At 39.0% G+C, this 8,243-nt stretch overlaps 1 long non-coding RNA gene across 1 annotated transcript; it reads right to left on the bottom strand.

The window, feature by feature from the left end:
• Positions 1 to 2,240: 2,240 nt before the first annotated feature.
• LOC113959710 lies at positions 2,241 to 7,981 on the bottom strand. The gene is made up of 3 exons (XR_003531907.1): positions 7,957 to 7,981; positions 5,271 to 5,340; positions 2,241 to 2,321 (listed from the first exon to the last, which is right to left on the bottom strand). It is a non-coding gene; the product is annotated as an uncharacterized LOC113959710 (long non-coding RNA).
• Positions 7,982 to 8,243: the final 262 nt, after the last annotated feature.

Here is an 8,243-nt window from a genome sequence, read left to right as displayed (position 1 = left end):
GTCAGCATTCCAGTAAAATGCTGATTCCAGTAAAATTCTCTAGTACCTGCTGATTTGGATAAGATCAGGTTTGGATGTCCCAAAGTTATATCTATATTTATATTTTAATTATATGCAGGGAAGGAAGGGAATCCAAGATCTGTATTTTCCATAGCTGGCAAAACACATATTAATTTTAAAATACCTGGTTTGAACAGAGTTTCTTCTTGAACTGGCTCTATATGAGCAGGACTAGTTTTGTTCCCAAATCATGGGGGACAGTGCAGCACAGTATGTTTACAGTGTGTAGAAGCCTGTTTCACTACCTGAAAAGGGTCTCTGGTTACACATACAGACTTGATACTTCACCACTGCCCAGACCAAATAAACCAGAGATCCTTCCAAGGCCAAGTCTTCCAGTTATCTTCCAGAATACCTATGACCTGGCTACCTAGGAAAGAACAGACCAAAGCAGATGGGTTGCTTCAACCTGCAAGGAACATTCTTGTTTCTGCCAGAGTTTTGTTCCTGGGAAGCAAAATGCCAGAAGAACATCACTGTCTGTCTCTTTGACTGTAACTTGCCCTTAGCTGCCTTAGAGGTCAAAGTTTTTAGGATATAAAGTGTTCGTAAACTTATATTTTCTCCACATAGCCTATTGTACATAAAAAGGAAAAATAAAACATATTTGTTTTGCTTTCATTTGCTCTCTTAGGTAAGTGGAAAGTGTGTCTTAAGAACCCATTTTTCATGAAGTATTTTCTTTATTTTTTGTCAACATGAATGACAAGTTTCTCACTCACTCGGTATTTTGGGAAGTATTTAACTCACCTGTGGGTATCCAATTGCAATTTTGCTACATGGCTTCCCTTTGTTCCTCATATAAACTAAGGTCAATCACATGAAGTTCTTTTTAAATTTATCTCATGTTTTTCCAAATTCAGTACACTAAGGGATAAACAGTAGACAAGGAAACTTGGGAAATTCTGGACCCTCTGCCACTTCTGACTACATCATCATCTACTTCCTGAATGAGCCAGTTCAGCCGAGGACTGACACTTGCCAAAGTGGCTAGGGATTTCCAAATCTAGGCCATACTTCTTTGCAATTATTTTTCTTTATAGTTTTATTTTAACTTGTTAGCTTCAAGATTGCTCCCCTAGCAGAGAAGCAACTGGTATCGTTATTATATAGTCCTATGGCTTGTCAGTCATAGTATGTTTTCCAATCCTATTATATTTTGCTTATAATGAGACAATGACAATGTTTTTTTTAGATGTACTAGGAATTTTAATGCATAAAGAAAATCGAGCCAATCTGTTTAATGGGGAGTGAGAAGTTATTTTCTTCCTAGTTTCTTATTACTCTACTGCTTTAATTCCTGGTAGCATTGCATTAATGTTAAGCACTGGTCCCCAGCACCAAGTGGCAATTTATCATCTATCTTGGCAGGCTTCCTGCTTCATCCTGCACCTGCCTCCTTGAAAGAAAACAAGACATCAGATACTTATTCAAATAATGCAGTAGCTGATCAGCAGAGTATCTACACAATGGTAAGTTATCCATGATAAAAGGACAACTTTTTCATGCATTATATGTGACATATGTGTCCTTTCTCTTAAGATTTATGACATTCATGACGGTTACTATTGTTACTATAATCAAATCTTTTACAGCCTAGCTGCAAAGGTTCAACTTATTGTCAATAGATTTCTATATGAGTCAATCATGCAATTTCATAAATGCTTTGAAACACCTGCACTCTCCTTGGAAGTGCAGAAATAGCAGTATCATGATCTCATCTTTCAAGTCATGAAACTACTGTCTTAGTAATTCTCTATTGGCAAACAAAGTGGGAGAAGAGTCAAAACTATGTGTTCATTTGCATTTGTTCCATATGATACATACATCTGTTGCATATATATGTGTGTATATATATATGTATTTGCACCCACATATGTAAGTGTGAGTGTGTATATACATAAACTTTCTGAAGAACAGATTACGTGTCGTAACGCACAATTAAAGATATTAAAGGAGAGCTGTACCTGTGAGTCAGGATGTGAAGAGAATGGCAGGAACTATTCATAAAAAGGACACATAAAATGTTATTCACAAATATGACAGGAAAGGTCATGTGTTTTACCAGGAATTTACATTTTACAAACCTCACTGGAAACAAAATGCATGACTGCTAGAATGCAGGATGTCATGTTCCTGCTGGCATGGAAAGTGCTTTTTTTTCTCAAAGCATTAATTAGCCTGAAGTGTGGAAACCAGTTCTCTGTGGTGCCACTGATCCCGAGACTGTCTTCTGGGCTTCTCTGGACCTCACTTCCCACCTGTAAAATGATTAAACATAGCCCTTCCCTCTGCACTGTCTGTATGTGTAGTTATCAAAGACACACACAGGCACCAGTTAGCTTCTTGTATTTGGCCCAGAGCATTTAGAATATTAGAACAATGCAGCTGCATATGGCAGCATGGTGATTGGTAAAACCAACTTATGTTCCATTAACGAATACTGTACTATCTATGATTGTTAAGAATCCATATCAACAACCCACTGTGTTAGGAGCTGTAATTAAGGATAATTCTTTCTTGAGAGCTCTCAATTTAATGAGAAAAACAAAGAGGGGGTAGAAACACTCAGTAAAAATGGAACAGTTAAAGAAAAATGACAAGAGTATGAGAATTTGTAGACAAGTGGTGTAGGTAAAGAGGTACTGTGTACCTTGTACAGTGAAGGTATACCATGCAGAGCTGCTCAGATCATTAAAAGACAAAATGCTTCTTTCAGGTGCCCATCTCAAAGCAGAAACTTGAATTTAGGAAGTCCTGTGCCAAGCAAATGCCCTGGGGTTTGGAAATGGCCCATCTCCCTCTTTCCTCTCAGATCTTCCCCAAAGGAAGATTTTCTCATTTTCTACAAAACTAATACTATAGCTATTGCATAAAAGGGTTTCTAATTCATCGTGGAGTGCTGAGCATTGTAAATATTTGCTATCTCATGAAGACCCGCAGATCTGGTTCTGCCTTTATCCCCAGGGTTGTGAGATGGTGCCTGTATATTTGGCAGGCTTCTTGGAAGATTTTCTCCTCTTGTAGTGCTTGCAGTTGTGCAAACAGCAGTGCCAAAAAGCTTATGGAAGGTTGTCTTTCTGTTGCAATATGAGAGTTTTTCTGGTATGTTAAATATGAGCCTTTTTATTGCTACTTCATTTTGACCACCAAATTGATTTTAATACTCCCAGCTTGGAATTTTGCTACATTCATGTGACCTTGATGTTTGACAGAGGCCACTTTTTCCCCCAAGAGAGCAGAAAAGAAAGAGAAAACCAAAACATGTAGGTCAGAATCACAGAATATTCTGAGTTGGAGGGGACCCAGAAGGCTCATTGAGTCCAGCTCTTAAGTGAATGGCCAATACAGGGATCAAACCCCCAGCCTTGGTGTTATTAGTACCATGCTCTAACCAACGGAGCTAATCTCAATTGCACAGTAACAGTACTCTTAATTTCTGAAACCATCCCTTAAAAAGAGCCAGGGTGAAGTACTGTGGACTCCTGGAAGCTGACAGACAGCACCAATACAATACTTAGACAGAACCACCAAAGTTCATGTGTTTCCTGGGTGGTAATGCATAGGGATTTTTTATTGTTTTCCTGTTCTTGCCATAGCTCTGGAACAGCTCAGTAACAGGGGTCAGGTTTGTAGCAAAGGCTTTCTGTAGCATATCATTCCCTCACAAATCACACTCTGTTCTTCACAGTGTGACCTAGGTCTGCTGTTCTTGCTCAGTGCTTTACAGCTGGGGCCGGCCTGGGGACTTGATTCTAGCTGTTGGACCTCAGAATTGAGAAGAAAGAACTACTGGAAATGCTCATGGACTTTTTTTTTTTTTTTTTTTTTTTTTTGGCTTACTGTATATGGCTATTTGATTTCTCAAGTTTTCTTATATTTTTGGATACCCTAATATTTCTAATGAGTCCTCGTGTGCAACTGCTTAGTAAATACCAGCCTTAATGCTTATGACTTAGAAGCTTTGTTCAATAGCCACAAAGGCAGAATAAATGTATAAAGCTTTGTGTATCTGGTTGCTTGGGCAAGTTGCCTTACTTAGCAAATGCAAAGATATTAAATTTCTATTCAGATGATTAAAAAAGAGCTTCTTCATGTTTTACCGCATGACTTGCTCAGTTTACGGTGCATTAGGTGTTTACTATAGTGATATTAAAATGGCACCTTCTCTATTGCCTTCTCTTCTCCTTTGTAACAGATGTTCCTTCAGAAGGACTTGCTGATCACTTGTGTCTCCAATAGCATCTAACAATATTTCATTTTAAAAAAAAAGTAATATGTATGCTTGCCTTTATTTTGTTAAGTTTTGATTTCTAAAGGTAACAGCTAGTGTCAGGTTTCTCAAACTGCTCCTTTTATTTCTTTTTTTTTCAGTTGAAACAGTGTGCTGCGTCAGCAAAACCCACAGCTCGCTGCCACACTCTCTTTTGTGTGGCAATCGTTTGACACGTGAAACTAGCAGCTGCTCTTAAAGGACCCTGCAAATTAACTCTATTAGAGATACAAAACACGGAGGGGTTCTTTTCCACGATAGTGAGAAGCTTTCTTAACTACATTTAATTCAGGGGTAAACCTTTACTACCATAATTAAAAAGAGGAGTGAAATAGGAGAGTGTGTTGCATACAACAGGATTGCTAACACCAAAGACATGGGTGAGAAGGGATCAGAATAGCCTGTGCAGGGGTTATAGGCTCAGTTCTTCCAACAGTCACCCTGACACCTGAGCTGTAGCTGTGTGCACTTTTTGAGAGTAAGTGACAGTGTTCTCTGCCTGCTGTCACTGCAGATATTTGTGTTTTGTTCAGCTCATACACATGATTGTTACCAGTGTGAGAACCTTTGGGAAGAGTGTGATGATGCTGAAAACAGTCTTGCATCCCTTCGGGCAGTTGCACAGGACCTGTGGGCCTGCATGGTCTATAAGCAGGTGCAATCCATGCAGTGCCCTGGATCTGACAGACTGAAATAAAACCTAGCAACCATCACTTGGAAAATTATTTTGTTGGGAGTTTTTTTTCCAAAAGTTTATCCAAACCCAGAAAAGGTAACTTTCAATGATTTTGGCAATTTTGGGGTGGGAGTTGTTGTATTTGTCTGAGGAGAGAGCAAAGATCCCAAAAGGTGAGCCAGGCAGGTCTTTCTATTGGGAGGAATTTTTAAAGCATAAAATGCAGCTTTTTACACTTGAGTTTCTGTGAGGAAAACTCACCGTGGTTTAAGTCAGTGCTGTCCAATCCATGCTTCAGCAATCTGTGGGCAATGAGCTGAGGCACCATGGCCTGAGGAGAGGAAGCAATCTGGAGATCATTTTCCAGAGGAGAAAAGGCAAACCCAGAGCATGCATACCAGGGAGTCAAACTACCACTAGGAAGTTATGGCTGCCCATTTCCACTGCGAAAGCTTCTCGCTGTAGCAGCATCCAGACTTCTCCTCTGTGCTTAGAGTTGAACCAGATTAATACAGATGGTGAGAAGAAGTTCCTGTAGTCCAAAAGGAAAAATGCTGCAGAGTTCTCAAAACTTAAAACCGACTTGGCTATTGCCAATCTCTTTTATCCTGCAAATTCACAGGTTTCATTGCATCCATGGGCAGTGGGCTAGAGCTTCAAAGCAGCAGCTGGATCATGCTACCAGAACCACAGATGTGTCCCCTCGCAGAGGGAAATGGGCTTAAGGTAAGAGTCCTTCCTTAAGTAACTCCAAATCAGTGTGAAAGTTTTGACAAATATTACAGATTTTGAGTGAAAATGGGAGAAAGCAGAGAATTCATTACTATACTGTGCATTGTTTTTAGAAAGTGCTACGCCTCCCAGAATGAAAGCCTAAGGAGGATAAAAGTCTTGTTCTGTGTTCTTCAGAACATTGAAAAATGTTAAAGATCCATAATAAATTTTTAAAAATATGTATGAGAATTAATTTGTCCCTATTCTACTGATCTTCTACTGGAGAAGATATTCTGTTGTTTCAGTTATCTTATGGGTTGGATGTCTAATTTTGATAAATATTTACTGATCCAGTGTTTTATCAGAGAACATAGGGGGTTTAGTTCCTAAGGCTCCCAGCAACCTCTCATTTTAAGGTGTATAGAACATTAATCTTTCATTGGAAGTGCATTAATTAGTTTGTTAATTTGTAGTAGATTTTTGTCAAACTGACATATTTAGTTTGGCTCTTTCATATGAATGATGCCAACCATACAACATTCAATTGAAAAATGCCTGCCAAAGGTCTTTTTCTGGAGTGTAGCTTGCAAGTATGGCATGTATGGCATGAGTTTGTGTCAGTGGAGGTTTAGGTTGGATATTAGGAAAAGATTTTTCACCCATAGCATGGCTGGACACTGGAACAGGCTCCTCAGGGAAGTGGTCACAACACCAAGCCTGACAGAGTTCAAGAAGTGTTTGGACAATACTCTCAGGCACATGGTGGGATTCTTGGGGCTGCCCTGTGCTGGACCAGGGGTTGGACTTTGGTGATCTTTGTGGGTCCATCCTAACTCAGGTTATTCTATGATTCTATGATTCTAAGTACTGGGTAAAGCCAAGGTGTTCTTATGAAGAAATTTACATTTACAAGGGAAGTGGTGTAGCCCCCTCATGAGATCCCAGCGAAGCTTCTCTCCTAGTAGTATGAGCAGCACCAATCCAGGGGCAGATCCCAAAGGACTGACAACCTTTACACACTGAAAATGGAAAATACTGGGATGTCTTCCACACAAAGGTGCAAGTGTAGCCTAAGAAAAACCCTGTGAGATGTTTCAGGCAGTGTCAATAGGCCCCATTGGCCTGGAAAGTGCTGGATGTCTGGAACAAGAAGAAACTGGTTTAAACCATAAATAGGACCAGATCCTCTAAATCAGCAGAGCTCCCTGGAACGTGTCAGTGTTAATGTTACCAATAAGGAGGCTGAGGGGAGCTTGTGATGTGCTTTTCAAGTGAGGATCACTGACTAGAGGGCACCATGTTTGATTGGGACTCTGAAAAATAACTCGGCTCATTTTCCAGAAAGATGTGAGAGAAGGCTGCCCTCCTATACTGAACAAACTTGCAAATCAGTTTTTAAAGCTGAAGCAGTCCCTTAAAATAGCAATTTCATTGTGTGTTGAGATATAAAAGTTACAAATTTTGGCTGCTTTTTCCAGTTAAGAACAGTGTAGCAATGTTTTTTTCTGTTTCTCACTGATGGAATTGCAGAAGGAATGAACAATACACAGGTTTGACCTCATCCAGAAGCAATGCAAATCAGCAGTTTTTCCTTTGTCTTCAATGGCCTTTTATATGGCCATTAGTACTTTTTTGGCAAATGAGATACAAATTAAACAATTCATACAAATGAACACATAATTTAAAGTTTAGATTGGCTTTAGTGCATTAGTATCTGAAGTAACCATGCAAATCATGAACCAGATATTCAACTGGAATGTCAATAGATAAACAATTTGCAAATCTGAAAATACTTGAAAGCATTTTTGATTAGATATGAATAATTTACAAGTTGAGTACTTTCCCAGTCTGCCCACAATTATCCAAGGAGAAATATAAGTGAAATTAAGCAAATATATTGCTAACTGCAGATTATTCTTTCAGTAATTTTAAGTGAGGCCAGCCACTGTTAAGTGGTTTTATTTAGTAATAGAAAAAAATGCAGGAGCCCTCCGGTGGTCAAAATAAACCTCTCCAGTTAAGTCATATTCCTTACAATGTTAAGGAATTTAGCTCATAAAAAGCTTTATTCTTGTTAGTGTATTAATTGCAAGCTATTTTAAAGATATTTTTAAATCATTAGCATTTCTGTCATCCTGCAAGCCAATTGCTTTGAAAATTTCCGCATCAAAATCAAGACAAGACATCAGCACTAAAACCAAATAAGTTAATGAATGACAGAAAAAGAGATTACCTGAATTCCCAATGCTGTGTGCTACATATCCTACCTGAGCATGAAGGGAGTCTAACATTAGCAGAACAAGTTCCATAGGCATATATGTCACAGTGCAGTGAGGTCTTCATCCATGCCTGGAGACTTCAGATATCGCACAAAGCAAATAACTGCTGATAACAGTACTTTGGCATATATTTGACAACGAAATGAATGACCCTTGGGGCAGTGTGGCTGTGAACTGGGGCTCTGACGATTCTTTGAGAATAAGGATTGGTTTTCATCAAGTTTTTTACACTTCTCTATTA

The sequence above is a fragment of the Corapipo altera genome, unplaced genomic scaffold (genome assembly GCF_003945725.1).
Source record: "Corapipo altera isolate COAL_440 unplaced genomic scaffold, ASM394572v1 1, whole genome shotgun sequence".
Classification (NCBI taxonomy): domain Eukaryota; kingdom Metazoa; phylum Chordata; class Aves; order Passeriformes; family Pipridae; genus Corapipo; species Corapipo altera.
Note: the sequence above shows the minus strand (reverse complement) of the source record. Positions and strands in the feature narration are given on the sequence as shown.